This window comes from Balaenoptera acutorostrata, chromosome X (genome assembly GCF_949987535.1).
Source record: "Balaenoptera acutorostrata chromosome X, mBalAcu1.1, whole genome shotgun sequence".
NCBI lineage: Eukaryota > Metazoa > Chordata > Mammalia > Artiodactyla > Balaenopteridae > Balaenoptera > Balaenoptera acutorostrata.
Window position 1 is genome coordinate 35,643,975 of NC_080085.1, and position 25,604 is coordinate 35,669,578.

At 49.7% G+C, this 25,604-nt stretch overlaps 2 long non-coding RNA genes across 2 annotated transcripts in view; both read left to right on the forward strand.

Moving 5' to 3' along the window:
* LOC130706388 (uncharacterized) overlaps window positions 1-724 on the forward strand; it is a 56,603-nt gene extending 55,879 nt beyond the window's left edge. Inside the window, exon 3 of the long non-coding RNA XR_009006667.1 lies at window positions 441-724. This is a non-coding gene — a long non-coding RNA (uncharacterized LOC130706388). The remainder of the gene's footprint in view (window positions 1-440) is intronic.
* A 13,960-nt stretch (window positions 725-14,684) lies between these two features.
* LOC130706437 (uncharacterized) lies at window positions 14,685-24,725 on the forward strand. Its single transcript, XR_009006700.1, has 4 exons — window positions 14,685-15,247; window positions 19,779-19,849; window positions 20,776-20,929; window positions 22,747-24,725. It is a non-coding gene; the product is annotated as an uncharacterized LOC130706437 (long non-coding RNA).
* Window positions 24,726-25,604: the final 879 nt, after the last annotated feature.

A 25,604-nucleotide genomic window follows, 5' to 3' on the forward strand; every position in this document is an offset into this window, starting at 1 on the left:
ATTTACCTGCATTTCTTTAAAGGTACATGTATTTAAACTAATGATCGGAGCTGCCAACTCACCCTCCACAAAGGTTGCACCAATTTACACGCTCAGCAACAACACACACGAGCTCTCCTTTCCCCACATCCTTGCCAACAGCAGTGCTAGAAAGCTTTTTGATTGTTTGCCAATTTGATGGCTTTGGCAAAAAGGTATCTTCTCATTTTCATTTGCATTTTCCTAATCACCCGTAGGTTGAGTACGTTTCACGTTTATTGGCTGTTTGAATTTCTTTCTCTATGAATTACCTGTTTATACTTTCCCCCATTCTTCCATTGAACCGTTGGTGGGGTTCTTATTGATATATAATGGATATTAACTTTTCCTTGGATGTGTTGCAAACATGTTCTCCTGAAGCACCTTTTGCTTTTTTTTGTTTTGTTTACGGCCCATCACAGGCATCTGCTGCAGGCGAGGCAAGCGATGTGAATAAGTGAAGCAGGCTCCGAGGCCATGGCAGGCCGGGGAGAGCACATGCCTCTGCTGGGAACCAGTGTGCCAGATCTTCTGATTCTTCACGAGATGCTGGAAATATGGACTTTTATGGGAAAACTTCCAGTTTTAAGATGCTGGCAACTCATTCAAAAAACTTTAAGCACTAGAAGAGACAGCCATGTTTGGGCTGGGTTGGATCAACAGGACACCAGCTCGCAAGCTCTGGTTGATGCTGTATTGCCCTGCAAAGGAGGTTTGTGTTGTCACATCTGCCCATCTTTTCCTTTAGGACTTCTGAGTTCTGTGTCTTTTTTTTTTTCTTTTTATCAGTTTAACACTTTTTTTTTTTTTTTTACTCTCTAAATCCTTCTCTTTTAAAGATAGAGAAGAGCTTTTCATGCTTTTACTCAGGTTTCCTTAATGAGAAATAAAGGTGAATACATACGCTGCTGAACTCAGAGAGTAGAGAAGGTTCTGATCTTGGGAATGTGGGTAGCTGAGCCCAGGAATGGCTAAAACAGAATTAGAACTCCTTCCCATTTTCTCATTTAAGGCCAAGGACCCCCCACACACACACATGGTAGGATTTCAAGGGAAGAGAATAAAGAGTTTTATTCCATGATGAAACCGGAGGCCCCTGGGAATACTGAAATTCATACTAATGTGTAAATGACTTACTGAAAACCCCTTCCTGGGAGCAAGTGTGTAAGTCAGAGCAGGGAGAGAGCAGCTGGGCACTGCAAGTCTGAAAGTACAGGAGGATAGAGGAGCTCATCTTGAGTCCGTTCCTCTGTGTGAGGGAACTTCACCACTCCCAGCTGTGTCTGCCTTCCCCAGACCCACCCTGCCCTGTGTGGCTCCTACTCTGGCCGGGTACTGTCATCGTTCTGAGCAGAATTGATGGGAAGCAAAACAAACACCCACAACCAGCTGGGGGTACTTTAATGGCCTTTGATGGTATCATCTGGGCATTTCTCACCCATGTTAATTAGCAGCTTGCTTTGGCCAAGGTAGCACATCTAGAAACTGCTCTGGGGGTGGAAAAAAATTTTCTGCTTGCATATTTAGCAGGACCCAGCAAGGAACAAAACAGGGGATTGCCGGCTGAGCACCGTGATGGCTCATCCCTTTTCTGGCACCAGATGACTGGGGTGCTGGGCTTACCCAGGAGAGCTGGTGCTGATGGGCATGTGTTTATTCCTAATAATCACAGCTGCATTTATTGAGTGCCTTGAGTGTGCTAGGAATTGTGATGAGCGCTGTATATGCGCCACCTCGCCTCCTACAATTCATGCTCTGCCTGCAAGTTAGGGCTGTTAATCTAAGTGATGGGGTCCGGTGTGAACCAGGCGGCATGCGTGAGCCAGGCCTCGGAATTTTACTCCTGGGCCAGGGCTTCCTGCCCTCCCAGGCCAGGCAGGGGTGGCCCTCCATTCCAGCAACTTCTCCAGCCCAGTCTTGCAATGCCTTGGGTACCGGGTCTTCAGTCCACTGGAGGGCTGGAAGCAGTCCTAGGTACTGACTGCACAGGCTTCAGGCTCACTGACCCCGCCCCTTTCTGCTTGGCCTCAGTGGCCCTGCCCCCTTTTGCCTTGGGCATTGGGGCCGCTCCCTTCCCATCTCTACCCTGGGTGAAGACTCAGGTGTCCGGAGACACTACTAATAATCCAGGTGTGAACCAATAATGAAGGTGCTGGATGGGAAGAGGTTTTTTTTTTTTAAAGCGTTTTTAAAAAATATTTATTCATTTATTTGGCTGTGACGGGTCTTAGTTGTCGCAGGCAGGATCTTTAGTTGCAGCATGTACGATCTAGTTCCCTGATCAAGGATTGAACCCGGGACCACTGCAGTGGGAGCGTGGAGTCTTAGCCACTGGACCACCAGGGAAGTCCCTGGGAAGAGTTTTAAGGTGTGACTTTTCCAGGCTGTGCACATTCATTAAAAAGCACAGATAGTATAGTTTATTTTCTGATTCTAAAAGCAATTGTGCCCTTTGTAGAGAAGTCGAAGATACAAAAGGTACAAAGAAGAAAAAACTTTATCTTACCACCTAGAGATAATCATTGTCAACATTTTCAGATGGTTCTTGCTACTCGTTTTTGTATATTTATGAAAATATATATATAAATTTTCAAATATATATGTAACTTTAAGCAAAGTTGAGAGCATTCTAGCAATATACTTTTAGATTATCTCTTTTCACGCATTGTATCATGTGTGAACACTTGTGAAAAGGACCCCGTGAAGGCAAGATGGGTAAGATGGGCGGAATCAAGGAAAGGGGGGGAGGGTGTGGGTTTTTTCAGCTGCAGGCTTCCCTACCCAACCCAGGACAAGGTTGTTCCTGGGCCTCTGGGGTGGAGAGTGATGCCGTCAGCTTGGGGAGGGCGAGAAAGGATCCCTCTGCCACCCTCTTCAGTGTCACTCACCAGTTCTTGGGAGGGTGGGAGACTCCCGGCAGCGGCCGCCTGGGCCAGCGGGGCCCTCTGGTCATGCCCCACTCCCACCCCATTGTGATCCAGGACCCCACAGCTGCCCCCTCCCCTGTGATTTTGTGTGTGAGTGAGTGTGTGTGTGTGTGTGTGTGTCGAGGGGGGCTGTCTCTCAGAGGGACAAAAGGGGTGGCTTCTGGCTTCTTGAGGCCTTCCAGTGGCGGGGGCGGGGCACTCGTGGCTGAGGTGCTCCTGCCTCTTGAGAAACAAGCTGCCTTTTGCTTGTGACTGTGGTACTGCTAAGCCCCATTAGCTGTTTTCCTAGAAGTGAGAATGGATTTGCTCTGAGTTCTGTCATCCCTTGTGACCCAGGGCTCACTGAAGCAGCGCCAAGAGCAGGGGACTGGCCGCCAAACGGAGCCCTGCTAACCTGCCCTCAAGGGTACTTGGACTTGATGCTGGCCTTGTGAGTATGCCCCCTGTCTCCATCCTCCAACCACCTGACAGAGACAAAGTTCTTGAAGCATAGGAAGGTTTGGTGCTCCCCTGGAAGGTCGTTCATTCATCGGTGCCAGTGGAGGAGGCCCTGCTGGGTCTTAGTGATTAGAATGAGAGGGACCTGGGTTAGAGCCCCAGCTCTGACCTTAACCTGCCACCTTGGGCAAGTTACTTAACCCCTCTGAGTTCAGTCTCCTTGTCTGGAAAATGGGCCTAACAGTACTTACTTCACAGAGATAGATGCCCTGCAGATTATATGCTTTAAATTATGTACATTTGGCATCTATCACAGTGCCCGAAACACAGCAGGTATTCAATAAATGCTCATTGTTATTGTGTGTTAAATTTACTTCTCATAACTTTTGGCAACGAATATTATCACCCCATTTTACAGAGGGGGCAGCTGAGGCTCAGAAGGTTACACAGTATTTCAGCTAATTATTACAGTGTGACAACCATCCAAAACCTTAGTGGCTTAAAACAGCACTGAATGATAATGAATGAACGATAATTTCTCATGATTCTGTGGATTAACTGGGTTGTTCTTGGGCTCCAGGTGGTGTCAGCTGGGGTCTATCATGTGAATACAGTCAGTTGGCAGCTAGATTTGGCTGAAAGGTTGAAGAGGGCCTCTGACATGCCTGGGATCTTGGTGCTGGCTGTTGGCTGGGCTGCCTCGGTTCTCTTCCTCATGTCGTTTTCGCCAGGCTAGCTTGGGCTTCCCCAAGCATGGCAGTTGACTTCCAAGAGGGAGTGTTCCAAGAGGACAAGCCTCAGCATGCAAGCACTTAGCAAGCCTCTGCTTTACATCATGCTTGTTAATGTCCTTATTGGCCAAAGAAAGTCACATGCCCAAACCCAGAGTCAGTGTGGGAGGGGACAACATGAGGGCACACATACTGGGAAGCATGGCTTATTGGGGATGCCCAAGTAACAGTCCACCAAAAAAAGGCTTGTCTAGGCTCCCACGGCTGTTGAATGGCATAGCTGGGATTTGAACCCAGGTCTGTCTGACTCCAAAATCTGTGCTTCTCCCTCAAAGCATGGCCAAGGCTGACTCTATGGCAGGCTGGTGTTTGTGGCCGCCCCCACCAGAATCGGATGGTGATGTGATTTTCCATCTCGTCTTCAGCCCACCCTGCCCTAGCACTCCATGATGTCCTTGAACCTCTCCTGCTCACCTGACAAAGGGGAGAGAAGCACCCTTCTTCTGCTGGGCCCCTTCTGTTCTTCTCCCTTCCGTGTTGACTACAGAAAGCTACTCCTGCTTCCTTCAGAGTCCCAGCCAGGACCGAGGTGGCCCCATCACTTGTGGCCTCTCCAACCACAGCAGCATCCTGGCTCTGCTGGCCTCAGGGTACACACACCTCTCTGGACCTCAGTTCTGTTTTGGGGGTACCCTTTCTTGGAAAGCAAGGGTCACGGGAACAAAGACAATATCACGGAGATAAGCCCAAGTTTATAGCACATTGTCGTCATCCCAGAGGACTTCCAGTCTGCCCACCGGCTGGGCCAACTCCTGAGATAGGCCTCCTACCCTCACCCCTGTCTACACTCAACTGATTTGAGTTGGCTCCACTGTGATGACTGCAGGAATCCAGCCCCTTCCGGCTCCTGCCTGCCTCTGACTGAGTGAGGCCCTGGTCAATTCCACCCACTGATCTGACCTGAAGGCCCAGCACCTAGGTGAGGAGTGCCCTTCTCGTGGTCCTTTCCACTCCCAGTTTGTGGTTGCAGGGAGCATTGCTCACTTTCCTGTGGCTGGACTCTCACTCTCCCCTCTTCTTAAGGCCCCAAAAGGACAAGCCATTTGTTCAATGCCCTATCATGAGCTGATGGCAAAGCTGGGGCCTTGAACCTGGGATGTCATCTCCAGCCATTATCTCTCTCTCTTTTTTTTTTTTAAACTTTTAATTTTATATTGAAGTATAGTTGATTAACAATGTTGTGATAGCTTCAGGTATACAGCAAAGTGATTCAGTTATACATATACATGTATCTATTCTTTTTTTTTCTTTTTGGCTGCGCTGGGTCTTTGTTGTGGCATGCGGGCTTCTCTCTAGTTGTGGCATGCAGGCTTCTCTAGTTGTGGCGCACAGGCTCCAGGGAGCGCTGGCTCAGTAGTTGTGGCATGCGGGCTTAGTTGCCCCAGGGCATGTGGGATCTTAGTTACCCCACCAGGAATCGAACCCGTGTCCCCTGCATTGGAAGGCGGATTCTTAACCATTGGACTACCAGGGAAGTCCCCCATGTATCTATTCTTTTTCAAATTCTTTTCCCATTTACCTTGTTACATAACACTGAGCAGAGTTCCCCGTGCCATACAGTAGGTCCTGTTGGTTATCCATTTTAAATTTAGCAGTGTGTACATGTCGATCCCAAACTCCCTAACTATCCCTTCCCTCCACCCTTCTCCCCACCCCGGCAACCATAAGTTCGTTCTCTAAGTCTGTGAGTCTGTTTCTGTTTTGTAAATAAGTTCATTTGTATCATTTCTTTTTTAGATTCCCCATATAAGCGATATCATACGATATTTCTTTCTCTGTCTGACTTACTTCACTCAGTATGACAATCTCTAGGTCCATCCATGTTGCTGCAAATGGCATTATTTCATTCTTTTTTTTTTAAATTAATTAATTTATTTATTTATTTTTGGCTGTGTTGGGTCTTCGTTTCTATGCGAGGGCTTTCTCTAGTTGCGGCAAGCGGGGGCCACTCTTCATCGCGGTGCGCGGGCCTCTCACTATCGCGGCCTCTCTTGTTGCCGAGCACAGGCTCCAGACGCGCAGGCTCAGTAGTTGTGGCTCACGGGCCTAGTTGCTCCGCGGCATGTGGGATCTTCCCAGACCAGGGCTCGAACCCATGTCCCCTGCATTAGCAGAAAGATTCTCAACCACTGCGCCACCAGGGAAGCCCTATTTCATTCTTTTTAATGTCCAGCCGTTATCTCTTGCGGGAGCGTCACTGCCCCCAGCCTGCATTTGTGGAGTCTGAGCTGGGCCCGCAGCTCTTCTGCCTCAGCGTGGAATGAAGGCTAACAAAAAGCAAAGCCTCCGGAGGAAGAGGAAATGTTCTCTGGGTGCTGAATGGGAGACCTGGGGGAGGTGTGTGTGTGTGTGGGAGGCCTCTGACTTGTGCCCAAGGAAAGGTCATGGTCAGTGAGAAGGCCTTTGATGGGAGGGAGTCTTGAGATGGAGCCCAGGAACGTCATTGTGCAGCTGCCCAGGATAGATATGGGATCCTCTGACAAACCAGGCCAGTTCTCCTGATGTAAGGCCAACAGGCTGACGTCCTGGGACACGAGCTCCCAGGAAGTGGGCCACGATGCACAAGGGATCTAGAATCGCTGGTGTCCTGTGTGGTCTCGCTGAGGGAAGCCAGGCAAAATCTGGCAACTGAGCTGTAACGGCCAGAGCTCTTGGCTCCGAGCAACAGGAAGCAATTCTGGTTTATTTAAGCAGAAAAGGACTTTATCAAAAGGGTCTTGGTGAGTTCACAAAATAACCAGGAGGGCTGGAGAATCGGGTTTGGAAAGCAGGCCAAACAAAGGAGGCTGCACAGCAGTCAGGACCACGGCCAAAGTCAGGCCCATCCAGTGACAATCCCACTGCCAAGTCCAGGACACCCTGCCACCTCCGGACATGGATATGGTCCCTGCCATCCCAGGAATGGAATGTCATTGCCATGGTGACTGCCACCCTCCACCAGAACGGACTCCTGTGCTCTGTGCATCTCTGCTTCACTAGCTCCTGACTCCAAGTCTTTGATGGGGCATCTGATTGGCTGAGCGTAAGTCAGGAGCCCACGCTAACTGCAGTGGCAGCTGGGAAAATGATTGTATGGTGTTTTTCGCTTCTCTGGTGGGAGGCAACTAGGAAGATGGGCAATTTCTCAAACACGTTAGGGGGGGTTGGATGCCGGTCAGCCTTGTACTTACCTCACCTGGAAAAATGCCGAACAGCTGTCCCCAGGGAGTGCTAGAGGATTGTATGTCTCCAGGGAGAGCCTGAGCTTGTCTTCCCTTCCTCCAGATGCTGATGGAAGAGTGTGTGTGTGTGTGTGTGTCTGTGTGTCTGTGTGTGTGTGTGTCTGTAAGGACAGGAACACATTACACAACGTGGGGTCAGGAACCCTGGGTTCGGTTCTGAGTCCCTGGGCCTCAGTTCCACTCACAGCCTGCTGTCCAGCCTTTGAGCATGCAGAAGATGTGTAGTGGCTTCTGCTGTAGTCTGGGCCATTGGCCCAAAAGATGCCCCCAAGACTGCCAAAGCCCCAAATGGAATGGGGCCATTGGTTCCGTGTAACAGATGAGAGCGCAGGTTTTGGAGTCAGAGAGATCGGGGTTCGCCAGCCATGTGACCTTGTACATGTTCCTTAACATCTCTGAACCTCAGTTTCCTTATCTGTAAAATGGAGATGAGGTGGCAGGCACTCAGCCTCCATTCCAACCTGTTTCTATGGCGCCTTCATGTTCTGCAGAGGTTGGAAGGCTAAAAACTACAGTTCCCAGACACCTCTGCAGCTAGGGCTGCAGATGAGAATTAGATTCCAGCAAGGAGATGCACTTGTGGGAGGTTGGGAAGGCAGCAGTGGGGAAGAGACTACTTGCCTGCTACTCTGGATGTTGCTGCTGAAGACACTGTCTCTGTGTGTGTGTGTGTGTGTGTGTGTGTGTGTGTGTGTGTGTGTGTGTGTGTGTCAGTGTGAGAGAGACAGAGAGAGGCAACATTCTAGTGTCTGATTAGTTACCGGCTTTGTGAGTGTTGAGAGGTGTTGTGGTGGCAGTGGCTTCCTGACCTTGGATGGCAACTACAATAGTGTCCTCTTGAAATCAACATCTCTGTGGCTGACCCCCTCCCTTCCCACCTTCCTGATGATGGCAGAGATGGCAGCAGTCTTGGCAGCCCAGCTCAGTGGTGTTACGGGCGTCTAGAGCTTGCTCCAATGATTTTGTAAGCACCTAGTTTCCTGTATTATATCTCTTCTGGCTTAAAATAGCTGGAGAGGTTTTCTGTTTCCTGCAACTGAACCCTAACTGCTATAGGAGTCACACCCCATTGCTCACACAGTTGTTGGGATGAGAGGAGATGGTGGGTGCTACACAGCTTTGTAAACTGTAAAGCCCTTTATGTCTGTTAGGTGTTTTTCAAGGAAGGGTGTCCCTTTTGTCAGGGGAGACTAAACATGATAGAAACCCTTGTGACGAGCCACTTGTTTACACGTTCTTTTATCGCAAACTGCTGGAGCAGAAGACAGCCTGAAAGAATTCAGGTAATTTGTGTGCGTCACCTGCTTTCGGAGGCCAAAAGGGTTCTGCTGTGGATTCAGGGCGAATACAGCCTCTCTGTCCACAGTTAGAGCAATGACTGACATGCCGTGGAGGCTGGGAAAGGTGGCAGGTGTCCTGGTGTGAACCTGAAAAGTCAGCTACCACGGGACTCTCCCGTACCCATGCCTGGGCTCCCCCATTAACCGGCTAGTTTGTGTTAAATCCCACTTTAATTCCGTACCCCTCCCAGTTAAATCTTTGTATTTACAAAACCTTTCCCTCCTCTCCCATCAGGTTTGAAGGATCTCCCTTTCTGTGGTGAATAACATTCTCATGGTCATGTCATTGGCCCCTATTTCCTGCCACAAAATGAGGAGTCTTTGTGGGGTGAGGGGCCAGGCAGGTGGTCCTGGGGGCCATGAAGCTGGGAGGAAGCTGGGCTGGGGCTTGGCTACCAGAACAATCCAGGCTCCACTCCAGCCCATCAGGGGGCTTGAGGCTGAGTGGGCAAGATAAACCGTTTCAGTGGTTTTTAGGAGCCCTAATCAATTGCAAGGCAGGGCAAAGCCCTCGGGGACAGATAAAGCCAGCCCTGCGCTCCAAGCCCAGTTGGAGCCAACATTTGTGTGGTTTGAACTTTTGTGTGGTTTGGACAAGTCCGCCCAGCTTTGCCGGGGTGGTTTACTCTGTTCCCAAACTGCAGTACAGTGAGGCGAACAGCCCTGGACCCCGTAAGCCAGCGCTGAAATGATTTAGGTGGCCTGTCCTCTGTCCCCGCAGGGCCCTATAGCCTTGGGGAAGAGAGGCTGAGCGTGCCATGCCCCTGGTTCTCGCCGGTGGCACGGGGTTTTAGGAACGCTCCATTGCCCAAGGCAGGCAAGACCTTCGCCTCGGGGAGTCGAGCTGCTGCTGGTTTGATTCTCCGCTTCTGCTTCCAAACTAAAAAACCCGATGCCCACTTTCAGATTCCATCCTCACTGCGCAGAGGAAGCCCGGGATGCTGGGGACACCACCTGGAGCCTGGGCGCATAGCACCTGGGCAGTTTTTTGTTTTTTTTTTCCTTCCAGCTTGAGGTATCTTGTTTAACCTCTAAGGTGCCTGAAGGTCTGGAAGGCTCGCGTGCAGGCCTTTGGCTGGCTACGGGAGAGGCTGGGCGCCCCAGATCCCAGCACCGCCGGTGGGCACTCTATGTGCCAATGTCTGTCGTGCTTGTGTGCAGCAGAGCAAGGCTGCCCCGTGAGGTGGTTGGACGCTGGGCCGGCAGGGACCCATCTGACAATGCCCCGTCCCCTGGGAAGCCAGTGCCAGCCTGCGCGGGCCACAGCAAAATAGAATCAGGAACAGGTGCTGCCTGGGAGGGAAACTCGGGCGCCTGGCATAGCTCAGTGATGCTCGCGCCCTCCGGGGACCTTCCTGCCTCCACAGAAGGTGGGGACAGAGAGGCGAGCACGAAGAGAGAGAAAGGGAAGTGGGAAGAAACTGGTCACGGAGGAGGCTATTTTTATTCTTTGGTGCAGCTGCATGCATTTCTCTGACCAAATAGGCAGAGAAAATCAGACTGGCTCCTGCAGAAAGAGGCCTTATAGTTGGGGTGGGGGGCAGGGAGGGGGAGGTGCACAGGAAAGGGGTGAAGAGGGGGAAATGCCTGAGGATACAGTAAACCACAGTCTCCAGAAGGCTTCACTGCACAGAACAACCCCCCTCTGCCGTCCTGTGCCCCAGATGCCTCAGCCTTAACCTTGGCTGCTAGAAGTGGGCCATCCTTTCCCTTCTGGGTGACACCTTGGGCGTGACCCAGTCAAGACTAGGCATTTGTTCATCACTGTCTTCTGCTGTTGGGCCTTGGAGGAGAGCCTTATCCCTTCCAGCAGGGGACAAGACCTCCTGGGTGGTGTCAGTTACCATGGTCACCCTAGCACCTGGAGAAACTGGCAAATGTCCCAAACAGGAAAGCAACATTAGGGGTCAAGGCCCTAGAGTTAGACTCTTTTGAGGCCCTGATTGTCTAAGTCAGCAGTTCCCAAAGTGTGTTCCAAGGATCCCTGTGGTACCCCAGACCTTTTCAAGACTGTCTTTTCTAACTGCAAGCTCCATAAGGCTGGATTTTCTTCATGTATTTCAACCAAAACCACATATCACAACAGATTGGATGCTGAAGCAGCTAGGAGAAAGCAGCTGTCTTCTATGAAGCCAGCTATTAAAGAGGTTTGCAAAAATGTAAAGCGATGTCACTTTTCTCCCTGATTTTTTTTTTAGAAAATACAGTCTTTTTTTTCATTAAATTGTGCTATTGATGTTAACATGTGTATTAGTTATCTATTGCTGTGTAACAAATAGCCCCAAAACTTAGTGGCTGGAAACAACACACGTTATCTCTCAGTTTCTGTGGGTTAGGAATCTGGGAGCAGCCAGCTTAGCTGGGTGGTTCTGGCTCGGAGTCTCTCATGAGGCTGTAATCAAGGCATGGTCCAGGGCTGCAGTCATGTCAAAGCTCAACCAAGGAAAGAAAGGATCCAGCTCTCAGCTCACTCACATGGCTGTTGGCAGGCCTCAGTTCCTTGCCATGTGGGCCTCTCATCAGGGCTGCCTTGTGACATGGCAGCTGGCTTTCCCCAGAGAGAGTGAAAGAGAGCACCCAAGACAGAAGCCACAGTCTTTTTATAATCTAATTTTGGAAATGACATCCCATCACTTCTGTCTTGTCTATTAGAAGCGACTCAGTAAGTCCACCCCACATTCAAGGGGAGGGAAATATTCAAGGATGTGGGTGACAGAAGGTGGGGATTACTGGATACCATCTCAAAGGCTGCCTACCACTCATCTAATAAGTTCATTATTGTTATTTTTATATCAATTAACAAATATTTAAAACTTTCCTCGATTTTCATTTTTAATATGGGAAATATTGATACATGGGTCAATATAAACAAAAGCTTTTTGGAGTGCTCAATAATAAATACAAAAGTAAAGGGGTCCCAAGATCTAAACATTTGTTAACTGCTGGTCTAGGTGTTATGGTATCTATAGGAGAAGTACGTTAGTAACATGTGGAGGTCAGTCTGCCCACCCATCCATCTATCCATTCATCCATCTGACCATCCATCCATCCATCCACCCTCATCCTCCCATCCATCCTTCCATCCATCCATCCTTCCATGCATCTATTCTTCTATCCATCCATTCATCCACCCTTACATCCATCTACTCACTCACCTATCTACCCATACAATCAAAATGTTCCAACTATTGTGCTAGGGCTGGTACTTTAACAAGGTTGCTAGTGACTGCCCTATGGAGCGTGTCACATTTTAACAGATGAAACAACAATAAGATGAATTTAAAAATAATAACATCAGGTTGTGATCATTTGGACCCCCAAAGCCTGGAGCCCCAGGAAGCTGGTACACTCAAATTGGCACCATTTTGGCAGGTGACATCATATGTGACCCAGACTAGGGGTGGGGTGGGCCCAGACTGCAGGGTCCAGGGAGCAAGAAATGTGTGGCAGCTGTGGAGAGATGGCATGAGGCCCTGGTGAGCCAGAATGATCTCAGGTTCTTCATGCCTAGTTAATTGGTGACTGTGGGTGGGACTCGGGGTAGAAGACCCTTAAGTGGAAGATGTAACCCATGTGGGCAGAGTTCCTATTTCTTGGTTCACTTTCCCTTTTCTCAATGGAGGGTCTCCTTCTGGACCTGACTTGACATGCTCTGGCTTTAATTTTGATCCTGGAGCCTCCTCTGTCGCTTGCAGTGTCCCCTGTGAATCCCTGAGCCAGAGAGGCCCCCATTTCAGAGTCCCCAGGGAAAATGCTCTGATTCATGAGAAGGGCCTCAACCTATCACCCCCAAATATGTGAAGACTGGGCTGTTTTATCATCTTGTCACTGACAAGTTTGAAGCTGGCAACCTTCTGATAGGAAGTTTGAGCTGGCAACCTTCTGATAGGAGGAGGGTAGGGGAAGTTGGGGGCAAAGAGAGACCAAAAACCCAGGCTGGAGGCATAAGGACACTGGGTTCTGGAACAGGAAGAACAGGGGTGGGTGGCTGGGATGGACAGAGCGCATAAATGATGATCTTCTCTGCTTCAAAGCCTGGCCTCACCAGCCCTGCTCTAAGGGGCAGCTAAGGTAGGAGCCCCCCAGCCCCTCTTCCAGCTCCTGAAAGCCATTGAGCATTTTAAAGAGGAAATGTGTGCCCCTCCCTCAATGCTTGGAGCTTTCATTGTGTGAATCGTTCCCCCAGGGAGCAGGGCAGTGTGAATCAGTTACACTTGCTCTTGGTGCCGATGCCCCAGCCCAGTGGGTTCCAGAAAGACCAGGCCAGGCCTCTTTGGGACGACATATGTCAGGGATGCTCTTGGGGGGAGGAGGGGTGTTGCTTAAAATGTGGCCTCTCTGTGGCCCGGCACAATTCTTCCAGTCTTCTCCATGACGGTTCGTTGGTGGCTTCAGGCCTGAGGTTTGAATGTGGGCTGTATCTTAGCAAAATGCTAAAACAATGGAGATATTTGTGTGCAAGTTCAACCCCCTATTTGGCTCTTGAGCCCTTCTCAAGAGAGAACAGGTGTTACCTTTGGTTTCTGGCCTTGTCATGGATAAAATTGGTGAATGAGTAATAAGCAGCTCAGGTGCCCCTGATACCAGGGGATCTCAAAACGCTGTCCCGTACCAGCAACATCACCATCACCTGGGAACTTGTTAGAAATGCAAATTTGGGGGCTCACCCCAGACCTACTGAGTCAGGATTTTTGGCAATGGGGCTGGGGCCTGGGAATCTGTGTTTAAACAACCCCTCCAGGTGATTCTGATGCCCTCTCAAGTTCAAGTTTGAGAGCCACTGTTTTACGAAGAATATTATTCTCATTTAACAGATGAAGAAAATGAAGATCAGGGCGGCTACGTCACTCGACCAGGATTGTGCAGCCAGCAACTTGGGTGCCAGGACTCAAAGCAGGTCTTTCATGAGAAGAACTCTTGTTTTTTTCTTTTGTCTCTTCCACTCCCTCCCTCTCTGTCCTCACCCCACCATCCTCTATCCCGGAGGTTCTCGACTTGGCCGTATATTGACATCACCTGGGGAGCTTTAAAAAATAATATTGCTGTTAGGCCTCCACCCTAGGAAACTGAATCTCCGGGGTGTGACTTCAGCATCTGTACTTTTTATTCCCTCTTCACAGGCAGCCTTACCCAGATTCCTTTGCGATTCCAAATGTTTCTGATGCATGCATTTGCACTAAGGTGTTAGTAACTGGATGTGTTACCTTTCTCAGGGTGTCTGCATTTGAAAAAAGAGCCAAGGACATAAAATAATGAATTGCATAAGCATCTTAGCGAGTGGGAGAGACCAGCTTTTGATCTCCTTTCTCACACTTGCAGCAGATTTATTGCCCTCACATGTCCTGCTAGGAATCTACCCAGCAGTCTTGGCTGAGATTTCTGAATATGCTGTGGCTTTTTGAGGGGCTTTTTGGGCTAGAAGAACTTGAATGAATCATTTTTGAATGCCCTTAAGCCATCAGCCTTGCCCACAGAGGGCAGTCAGTTCAATTCTAACTAGCAAGCAAAACCAAAATTATTCGCCCAAAATGTTTTTGCTGTTGTTGTTTTTTTTAACCATTCAATGATGAATCTTCCCCTGTCAGACCTTTCCCAGTGCCCATCCAAACATACTCAGGCACAGAAATTGAGGTGGTACGTATCTAAACCGTAAGTTAGAGTCATTTCCCAGATCCCAATTCAGTCAAATTTCAGGAGACCCTTACCGTGGCTAATTTTAGGACATGACAAGATTTTGACGTTAACGCCCCCTTTTAATTTTTTTAATTGTGTAAACCTTTTTTTATTGAAGTATAGTTGATGTATAATATTATGTTGTCGTAAACCTTTGATTTTTAAAAAGGAAGAAAAATAAAAGCCACCCTAAAATGATTTTTTTTTTTTTGACTGGCATCTACGTCTCTACCCTGCTTCCTGCACCTGGTGGGGGACACAGCGCTTCTCCGCCCTTCAGGAAACGGCCCACTTGTCAGCAGCTGGGCTCCCAGGAACAAAGGCCTAGGTTCATTACCACAGTATCGACCCTGACACGTTGCACTCGGGCCCCCTCCCCCAGAGTTCCTCAATTCACACCCCAAATGAAGCGTAATTGGACCTGGACATCTTTGGAGTCCCCAGAGCAGCTCGCCAGCATTTTGAAATGTCCTTGATTTGCATGGTGAAAACCTGGTTGGAGGTGACTTTTTCTTTCCCCTCATCCCACGGTTTTAAAGACAGAATGATTTAAAATGACATTCCCCAGCCAGGGAAGAGTTACCATGGAAGAGATAAAAATTCTCAAAGCCCAGAAAAGGCCAAATAAGTCTGAGGATTTGATGAATCTCTCATTTGCTCCTTTGCTCGGATTTTGTTCTGCGAGGGCCACATACCAGGCCATGGTTTCCTCTCGAACTTCTCCCCACGTCCCCGACCTGAGGGGATGACGAGGATCCAGGAAACTCGGCTAGGAGGTTCTGCAGGCCAGCAGGTTGCTGTCAGACCTGAAGCAAGAGCAGGAGCCCTGCCGCAGGCCGGTGAGTTGATGAGGGAGACTGTGTGTTGATCGGGGATCATCTGTCTTGCGTTCCAGCTGAGCCAGCGCCGCTCTGCAGGGATCGTGCACAGTCCCAGAAATCAGCATGCCCGTGTGCCCTGTGGGTCTAAAGCTTGGTGATTTCTTGCAGCCCACGGAGGGGCCTGCTTGGTGGAGCCGTGCCTGCGGCCTAGGCGGGCATTTGTCGAGCCCGGGAGGAGCTGGGCAGTCTGCTTTCCTCTGGGCAGTGGCCTGCCCCCGGTTTGCAGTCCCTCCCACACACCCCCTCCTGCTTCTGTGAGCTTCCTCAGGGGTAGCCATCCTCTGAAGCAAATGATCCACTTTCCTCTAGAGCACCACTATCCAATAGAACTTTCTGTGAGAAGGGAAATATTCTATATCTGTGCTGAGATGTGGCTAGTGCAACTGAGGAAATGAATTTTCAACCTTATGTAATTTTTGGGGATTTCTTTAATGAAAGTACCGTTGATTTACAATGTTTCAGGTGTACAGCAGAGTGATTCACGTCATTTAATTTAAATAGCCACATGTGGCTAGTGGCGACTATATCTGGACAGATGACCAAATCCCACGAGTGGATGCCCCAGTTTGGGGGGTGTATGGTATTGACTATCGACGTCCCAAAAAGACTTTTTTTTTTTTTTGGCTGTGCCACATGGCTTGCGGGATCTTAGTTGCCCCACCAGGGATCAAACCCGTGCCCCCTGCAGTGGAAGTGCGGAGTCCTAACCACTGGACCACCAAGGAAGTCCCCAGAAAAACTTTTCAATCAAGCAAAGCTTAATTTATTAGACCTACTTCAGTAGGGAAGAGGACCCCTGTGACAGAATGCTAGTGATGTCTCCAAGCAGGGACCCTGGGGAAGGGTATTGATAGCATTTAGAGGCTGGACTCTGGGTGATTTTGAAGTTGGGTCTTTCAAGGCAAGAAACTGACTGGGTTGGGGAGAGTTTCTGACAAAGTAGTTTTGGTTTGGGAAACACAGCAAGGCAGAGGTCTTGTAGTAAGTCTTGATGAGCTAGCTGTTGGTCTTGATAACAAGCTATTTTAGTTGGTTCAGTCTTATCTTCCAGGAGCAAGTATTTCTTATAGCAAAGAGCTAAGTTATTTTTGTTTGTTCTCAGTACGATTTAAACATGGGGATCGGAAAGCATGCCTGGTCCCAGAATTGTTTAACGTAGGGACAGAGAATAACAAATCACCCCCAAATGTAGTGACTTAAAACAGTAAACGTTTATTATCTGACAGTTGCTGAAGATCAGGAATTTGGGAGCAGCTGAATTGGGTGGTCCTGGCTTGGGGTCTCCCATGAGGTGGTAGCCAGGATGTTGGCTCGGGTCACCAATAACCATCTGAAAGATTTACCAGGGCTGGAGGACCCACTTACAAGGTGGCTCATTTGTGTGGCTGGTGAAATGGGGTTGGCAGTTGGCAGGAGGGCTCAGTTCCTTGGCGTGTGGGCCCCTCCCATGTGGCTGCTGGAGAATGCTCATGGCATGGTAGCTAGCTTCCGCTAGAGCAAGTGATTCAAAAGAGAGCCAGACAGAACCCACAGTGTCTTTTATGACCTAACCTCAGAAATCTCACTTCATCTTTTCCAAGATATCCTATTGGTTATACAGGGCAGCCTTGTTCAACATGGAAGGTGACCAGGCAAGGGAGTTAATATTGGGGGTGAGAATCACAGGGAGAGGGAATTATGTGGTTTCAGTTCTCAGTGGTAAGTGGGGCGGGGGGGCAGTGGTATAAGGTGGGTGCAGAGTTTCCTGGGTTTCAGAGCTGAGACACAACTGCGGCAGGTCTGTATATGATGGGGAGGGAGGGACCCACTGGCTGACCCAGCCTTCCACCCACCTTCTGGCACATTGTTCCAGTTACCATCTCTATGTAGCAAATCACTCCAAAGTTTAGCGACTTCAAGCCACCATTTTATTATGCTCATTGGACTCTATGGGTCAGGAATTCAGACAGGGCACAATGGGGGATGGCTTGTCTGTGCTCCACAATGTCTGGGGCCTCAGCTGGAAAGACTCAAAGCCCAGTGATGATAGTTGGGGGCTGGAGTCATCTGCAGGTTCAATCATTGACATGTCTGGTGCCTGGGCTCGGTGGGACTCAAAGGCTTGGACGGTGGATGGAGCACCTACAGGTGGCCTCTCTATATAGCTTGGGCTTCCTCACAGCATGGTGGCCTCAGCATGATGGGACTTCTTATGTGGTGGCTCAGGGCTTCCAGTGTGATTGTTCTAGCAAATAAGGTGGAAGCTGCATGGGCTTTTATGACTCAGCCTTGGGAGTCAGCCGGCATCACGTCCACGTACAGTGGAAGTGTTGACTGAAGCGGTCACAAGCCCGCCTGGATTCAAGGGAAGGGGGCAGACCCAGTTTCTCAACAGGGAATGTCAGTGTCACATTGTAGAAGAGCATGTGGGCTGGATGGTATTGTTACAGCCATTCTTGGAAAATACAGTCTGCTGTACACATCAGTTTCCCAAGGCTTTTGTCTTTGGTGGGTGGGAGCAATGGGGACTCGGGGAATGTGGGCCCTGGGCATCCCACACAGGCATCTTTGTTAGATAGTCCTTGTTCCTTCCTGATCATAGGTCACTGATCCAAGTCCGAGCTGAGTGGGACACATGAGGAGGAAGAGATGAGCCTAGGAGACGGGATTCTTCACACAGGCCCATAGGACAGTGTCCCAGACTGTGTGGCCTTGGATAAGTGGCTCATCTCTGAATTGGGAATAATAAGCCCTGCCTCAGGATCATTGTGGGGAGCAGGTTAGGTAAGGTGTACGGAGTATAGTAGGATGCCTGGCACATAGTGGGTATTCAACAGATGAGAGCTACTATAATGATATGTGGTATTACCCCACCTGAGTTCAGTCATCTGTGGCACAGTATTAGTTATGTATTGCGGGGTAACAACTCACCCCAAAACTTAGTAGCTTAAAACAACAAAAGTCATTTTTTCCACTCTCTTGGTTTCTCTGGTGCAGAAATCTGAAGCTTGGCTGGGCGGTTGTGGCCCAGCTCTCTCAGAAGGTTGCAGTCAGAGGCGGCCGAGGCTGCAGTTGTCTGAGGGCTCAGCTGGGGCCGCAGCATCCACTTCCAAGGTGGTTCACTCACGTGGCTGGCAAGTTGGTGCTGGCTGCTGGCTGGGGACCTCTGTTCTCTCCACACGGGCCCTCCACAGGGCTGCTTGAGCGTCCTCATGCCATGGTTGCTGACATCCCCTAGAGCAGGTTTCTCCAGGAGGGCAGAATCTGGGTCTGCCTTGGTCTTCGCTGTATCTCCAGAGCTCGGCCTGGCTCAGAGCATTCTGTGAGGGTTTGAAAGACTGAGAACTGCCTTAGCGATTCTGCCCTAGTCCCTTGACATTGTTCTGCAAGGTCTTTTCATGCCTCTGCCTAGGTCGACAGCGGGCTCAAGGTCTCAAAGAGGATCCCAAGGTTGTGGAAAGGAAGAATCAGGGAGAGACAGCCGCTAAGGCTCAGGGCCCAGCTGCCCTTCCTTACCGGAAACTCTCCTTCCAGAGCTTGACCTTGGGCTTCTGAGTGCGTTCTGAGGGAGTCCATGTTCATGAAAACCCAAATAACTGTCCTACCAGGCTGAGAGCTGTGCAAACCCTGAGAGAAGAAAGTGCATGGGAAGGAGCTCACATCCCACTGAGGGTAACCTAGGGGCCGGGGTTTCCAGCTGGGCCAAAAAGGACGGGTCAAAGTTGCTGTCCTGTTTAAGTAGCAGATGCAAAGGCCCTGAGGTGCGGGAGCAGGTTCTGGGGCCTCTGAGCAGGAGGGCTGGGCTGTGAGGGCAGGGCCCGATGAGGCCGAAAGACGGTGGAAGCAGAGCAGTGGGGTAACGGAGGCAGCCTCGAGGAAGAAGAGGGGGCTGGGTTGGGGAGACTGAAGTGGGGAGCCTGCAAGTTTCCGGGCAAAAGTGAAGAGGATCTGAGCCAAGGCGGCAGCTCTGGGAAAGGGATGTAAGGAAAGGGAAGAGGCAGGTTCCAGAGATATTTAGATGTAAACTTGACCGGATCAGATAGCCAGTTTGGGTTAGAGAGCAGGAGGCAGGGACGGTGGATGAGTGGTTTTCCCTCTGAACATTCTTTCTCTCTGATGTTCAGAGGCAGCAGTGCTGTAAGGAGGCTTCAGGTGTTTGCTCAGTGTCCTGGGACCAGAAAGAGAACCCAGCAAGCCTGGGGCCCAGCAGAGTGTGATGTCATTCACATGGGGGGTCTGGCTGTGGAGGCCCCCACTGCTGCTCGTCTCCCAGGCAACCTGCCCTGCGACCAGCTGGATGTGTAGGCTACCAAGCCCTTGCATATATATCACTGTCTCACTTAATTGTCCAGGTGGGAGTTGTTATTCCCATTCTACAGATGAAGCAACTGAGGCTTCCAGGATCAGAGAGGTGTGATATCTTTTCTAAGGTCAAAGAGGTGGCAGAGCCAGGCCTGGAACCCAGCCGAGTCTTCTCTCCAACATACTTCCCTGCTTTCTCATCTCACAGGTCCCTTAATGGCCATTTGTATTGGATCAAGTTCATAAGGATTTGCAGAGTTCCTCCAGGGCCTCTATGAGGTGGGTAGGTGTGGCAGACTTTGGGCGGGGTGGTCTTGACAGGTGTGTTAGAAGTGTGGGCATATGGTGGGGTGGGATGAGGGGGTGAGGGACAGAGAGATCAGAGCCATCAAGCAGAAAGCGGTCCCTGAAGGCAGGCTGATGTGGCTGGGGCCACATTCAGGAAACCCATCAGGATGACAATGACCTTGGGCAAAGACCCATCGAGGCAGGGTCAAGTTCACAGAGACCTTGATAACAGGGCTCTTTGCTATCTCCCTCTTCTCGTGCCAGATGTTCAGGAACTTGACCCCCTTTCCTGGCTTTGTCTTATTTACTGTCCCCCGCTCCCCAACACCTTGCCATGACCCTCTTTGCTGGTTCCCTTTTCCTGGAATGGGTGGCCAGGATAGTACTACCACCCAGAAGGGAGCTCCGAATTCCATCCCCTTGACTCCCTCCCCAGCTCCCTTGCAGCCGGAACACCTAAATGCTTTCTGCGACAAGCTCTCTAAATGATCGGAACTTTCTCCCAGATCAGCACTTTTTCATGCTACATTAGCATTTATTGGTTTGATATTTACATTTGCCAAAGGAGCACCCAGTCCCTGGGTCCCTGGGAGCACACACCGTTAACCGAATAGACTCTAATTGCCGCTCACAACCTCCCTCCCCCTGCCCCCATCTGCCACCTGCCTTGTCCTCCCCCACCCCAGTCCCATTAAAAAAAAACTCAGAAGGATTATCTTTGCAGACCAAAAGGTCTGCTGATAAACAGGGGCCCTACCCAGAGGAGAGACGGGCTCCCCAAACAAAAGGGCTGGCACGGACAATCTGAATTTGTATTGCAGTAGTGTATCTACATGATAGCTTCTCCACTGGATTCTAACCTCCTTGAAGGCTGAGATCTGTTTTCGTTCTTTGAATTTCTCCATATTCCTCTCCAGGGTGAAGAACCAAGCTCTGCCAACCCCAGGTTCTCAAGGAACATTTGTCTGCTGTGGAATAAATCAGAAGTCACGCCCTCCCTCCCTCTGACAGCTGCAGGGGGAGAGGGTGGAGGAACTATCCAGGGAATGCGAGGGCAATGGGGGCCACGTGGTAAGAAGGCGGGTTCTCCCTTGTCCCTTTCCAACGCCCCCGCAGATGTGGCCGAGGAGCCCGGCCCTGCGAGGCCATGGTGGAGGAAGGAAGCTGTGTGGTAATGTGGTTAGAGCTCGGCAAACCCGGCTCCAAAAGCCAGCACTGTTATGTAACTGGTGTGCGCCTCAGTTTCCTCTTTAGTAAAATTGGAATTACTTCCGGGCTGGTTGTGGGGATTAAGGGAGATCAGGCGAGTAACGGCCCAGGCACACCATGGGTTTAGGTGATGGTGGTTCCTGGGATTTATGCAGACCTGTGGCCCTATGCCTTGTGGGAGTGGAGCCCTAAGTGTAAACCGTTAACTCCTCAAAGGTATGTTTGCTGTGCCCTGGGATTTTCAAAGGGCAGACTCTCCCAGCAGCCCCAGAGCCTTGCTACTCAAAAGGCCCGCGGACCGGCAGCAGCCTCACCTGAGAGGCTGTTAGGACGCCCTCAGATGCTCCCCAGACCTGTCGAATCAGAATTTCTATATTAAGATTCCCCCAGGTGAGTCATATGCACGTTAAACTTTGAGAAGCACTTTAGAAACTCCCTGTGAAATCTGCAATGTAGAAATGACTATTCCCATTTTGAGAATGAGATCACTTCCGCAGAGTCAGAGAATTGATACCTTCTTTTGCCCAAGCTCATGAGCTCTCTAAAAGAGGCCTTGTGACTCCTGGTGGTGTGTGTGGGGGTGGGGGGGTTGGTCCTGGATCCCTTTCCCTACCCATGGCTGTTCCCTGAAGGACCAGCATACTCCAGGGCAGGGTGGAGATGAGCGAGGCCAGGGGCCAGGGTCTTATCTGCGGCCCCATCGCAGTATGGGGTCTTGAACCTGGGGCTTGAGGTGGGATGACAAAGAGGCCAGAAAAAAATGTTGTGTTAAAGTGGAATTCCTGTGTTAAAGTGGAATTTTACACAGGTGGAAACACTTGACTCTCGTGCAAATAGAAAATGACCGCATGTCAAAGATTTGATTTAGCTCATTCATTAATGAGGGGACCCTCTAAGATGTTAAAACCGGTTACAGTGAGAATGTGAGGGGCTAGGTATCTATAGGCAGTTTAACAGAAGAAGTTTAGGGTGAGATAGCTAGGTTAGAAATTATTTGCATCTCTACCAGACAAAAATCTGAAAGTTAACCAACCTCTGCAGCTACGGGATTGTAAAATAGCCCAGTCAATAGGAAATCAATCAAAGGTGCCAGCCCCGCACGGTGCAGCAAGAACACCCAGTAATCTCTTTCGCCTATTTCCAATTTTGGATAATTTTTTCTGACACTACCCTCGGTTAGTCCTTGAGAATCCAGAAATTGCTCTTGCCTGAGAATTACCCTCAGGATGGAATGTACGTCTTGGAAGGAAAGGAGGAATAAAAGATGAGCAAGCACGTCTTCTCAAAGATGGGGAGTGTCCTTTCCCGGCCACCTTCCCCGTCTCCTGCGATGTACCGAGCAACTGCTCTCAGAGGGCGTGAGCTGGCATCGTGCGGGAGAAAACCGACTGTTCACAGAAAGGACACAGCGCATCCTGCTCCTGACTCCCATTCTCTTTAACCTTGGCTGCTGCGCAGAGGCAGATGATGTATCTGCAAACATATGCAGCCTTGTCCAAAATATTTTCCCCTCCTGTATAGTTCTTGCCAATATTGTTAATCTGTGGGTTGACTTCAGACCAAAATAAATCTCCCAGCCCTGGCCACCAGCTAGCTAATTTTACTTTGTAACCAGGGAATAGAAAGTACGGGCCCTTGGCCGACCATTCTGTGTTTATTTGGCTTTCTCTCTGCTGCAGTTTAAAAATCACATTTGGAAAAGTGGACCCTCTGTGCATAAGAACAGCCACTGAGAGAAACAACAACAAAGATGAACGGGTTGAAAAAGGCAAGTTCTTCCATCGCCCTCCACGTTTGTCTCTCATCTCAGGATTCTGATCGTCCCCATTGGCCTTTTCCATGATGTCTAGGGTTGTAAAATGGGCCCCAGCACAGAAGGATACATGGCCATTTGGGGAGGATTTTTTCCTGGAACTCTCCTGGGTTCTTCTGGACCAGTCCTAGAGGAAGCAAGTGGGTCGAAGCTTACCAAGTCAGCCCTGGAAGGGACCTTGGAGGGCATCTAGTCCAGCCCTGCCAGCTGAAAGGCAGGATTACCTAGTGGTTGAGCGCACACATTTGGAGCCAGACAGCCCCAGTTTGAACCAGTTCTCCACCACTTCCTAGCTGTGTGACCTTGGACAAGTTTACTAACCTCTGCCTTGGTTTCCTCGTGTGTCACATGGGGATAGTAATCATCATACCTACCTCAGACAATTGTAGCGGTGACAAAATGAATTAACATATAAAGCATCAGGAATAGCACAAAGCGTACAGTAAGCGTTTGATAAGAGAAGGAAATGAGGCTCAGAGGAGAAGCAGCCTCCCCGAGGTCACTCAGGGATTTGCCAAACTGAGCTGGACTCGGTGAAAAAGAGGAGAGGTTACTGCCTCTTGGAAATTCTGACTAATAACTGTTTCTCTGCCTGTGTGACGTCATCCTCGCTCAACACTTGGAGAGAGACCTCATGTGGAAGTCAGGGTGCCACGTTCCAGTCCAGACGTGCTGCTAACCGACAGTGTCCCTCCTAGCTAATGAGCTTGGGGCTGGATGGTCTCTGGGGTCCCTTATAATTTGAAATTAGGGTCTGTACCCTCCATTCAAGTCAAGTCTGTCTTTTCCTGCAACACACTTTACACTGTTTTTTTTTTTTTTCTCCCCATTTCCCTCTGACGTTTTGCCCAACTGTATCCTGTGTGCATCAACACCCGGTTTCCTTTTGACCCTCCCACTCTGTCCCTCCCCACGTTGGCCCCTCTCCCCTTCCCCCCTGCTAGGGCAATCATGGGCTCCCACTGGCCCACACCTGAGCCCTCAGTTGCCAGGTTTAAGTTGATTTGACACTGTCTTGGAGGTGTCTTGAAAGTTACCATGTAGGCACCTTGAAACTAGAGACTGGATTTCTTCCTTGTCATGGCCCACTTTAAGAGTCTAATAGAGTGCCCTTGGCAGAGTGGCTTATCCATTATGGATTGCTGACTGGCTCTAAAACGAGTCGGGATATTGGATGAAATCTTGGATTATCGAGGCTCCCTCTGGAACATTCAGTACAGCTGTCATAGATGTCCTGTGTTCGGGAGAAAACCGGTGTTATCAAACTTCAAAGCTTGATGAAAAGGGTATTTTAGAACAATTAATGTTTCAAACTCGAAAATTGCAGACTGCAGCACAGGAACGTTAGATACTTCCTTTGCTGCCTTTCTTTCTCCCCAACCCTATCCCACATCCCCTTTCCCTAAAGTACAAGCCTGGGTCAGATGTTAGGTTGCCACCTGTTGGTATAATGAGGCATTGCAGCCCAGCTCTACGAAATACTGTAAATGCCTGTAGGGAAGTGTACAGAGACTGAAATGCTGGGAGATGTGATTGTAGAGTCAGGTGTGGCCCAGAGGAATATCTTCTGGATTAGGTTGATCCTGAGGGAAGGGTGAGGGCTAACAGCAGAGGGGAATCCTGGAGTAAGAGAGACACTACTAAGCCCTCTAAGTGCTGTAGAGGAAAAGCAAACAGTTATTTGGAGGCACTAACTTCTGTAATACCTAATACTGTTAGTGTGTATATAATAAGACCTCCATACCACTGGGCTGACCATCAGTGTAATCCTGCCTTTCTCAAACCTTTGCCCTCAGTCAAAGTTGTTGGAGCCCAACTTAAAACTACATTGAAGAGCAAAGAAAAATGAGGTCTCACTATATATTTGGGGTGGGTTGCATTTTTTTTAAATTATTTATTTATTTATTTATTTTTGGCTGCGTTGGGTCTTCGTTTCTGTGCGAGGGCTTTCTCTAGTTGCGGCAAGCGGGGGCCACTCTTCATTGCGGTGCGTGGGCCTCTCACTGTCGCGGCCTCTCTTGTTGCGGAGCACAGGCTCCAGACGCGCAGGCTCAGTAGTTGTGGCTCATGGGCCTAGTTGCTCTGCGGCATGTGGAATCCTCCCAGACCAGGGCTCGAACCCGTGTCCCCTACATTGGCAGGCAGATTCTCAACCAACACCTGACTGCAGCTGCACAAGACACCCAGAGTAAAAACCCCCCAGCTGCGCAAGCCCCCCAGCTGAGCCCAGTCAACTCACAGAACTGTGAGAGATAGTAACGAGTTGTTGTACTAAAGCCACTAGGTTTGGGTGCATGATGTGGCAATAGGTAACAAGGACAAGAGCAACTTTGGTTAGACACATAAACCATAGGGTGACACCTAATTAGGTATAGTTTTTAAATCTTGGATTCAGCTTTAGGGCAATGAGTCCCTAACATCGTAGAGCAGTACTATTTCAGTTCACATCTGCTGCCTCTGATCAAAACACTATCTTGCACTTCCTGAGAGAGAGAGCACTTCCTGCCAGGTGTCCCCTTGTGTCCTCCTCTGTGTGACTGTGGGGTTCAGTGTCTCTCACACATTGTAGCATGGCCCTTGGTGCCTTATTTGGAGGCCATGAGATAGAAGCCATGCTCTTGCCTCCAGAAGGTTTTGTGGGTGGGATTGTGCCATAGACAGCAAGAATCCACCCACACATTTTCTTTTAATCAACTTTAGTGATGGATATTTACATATGATAAA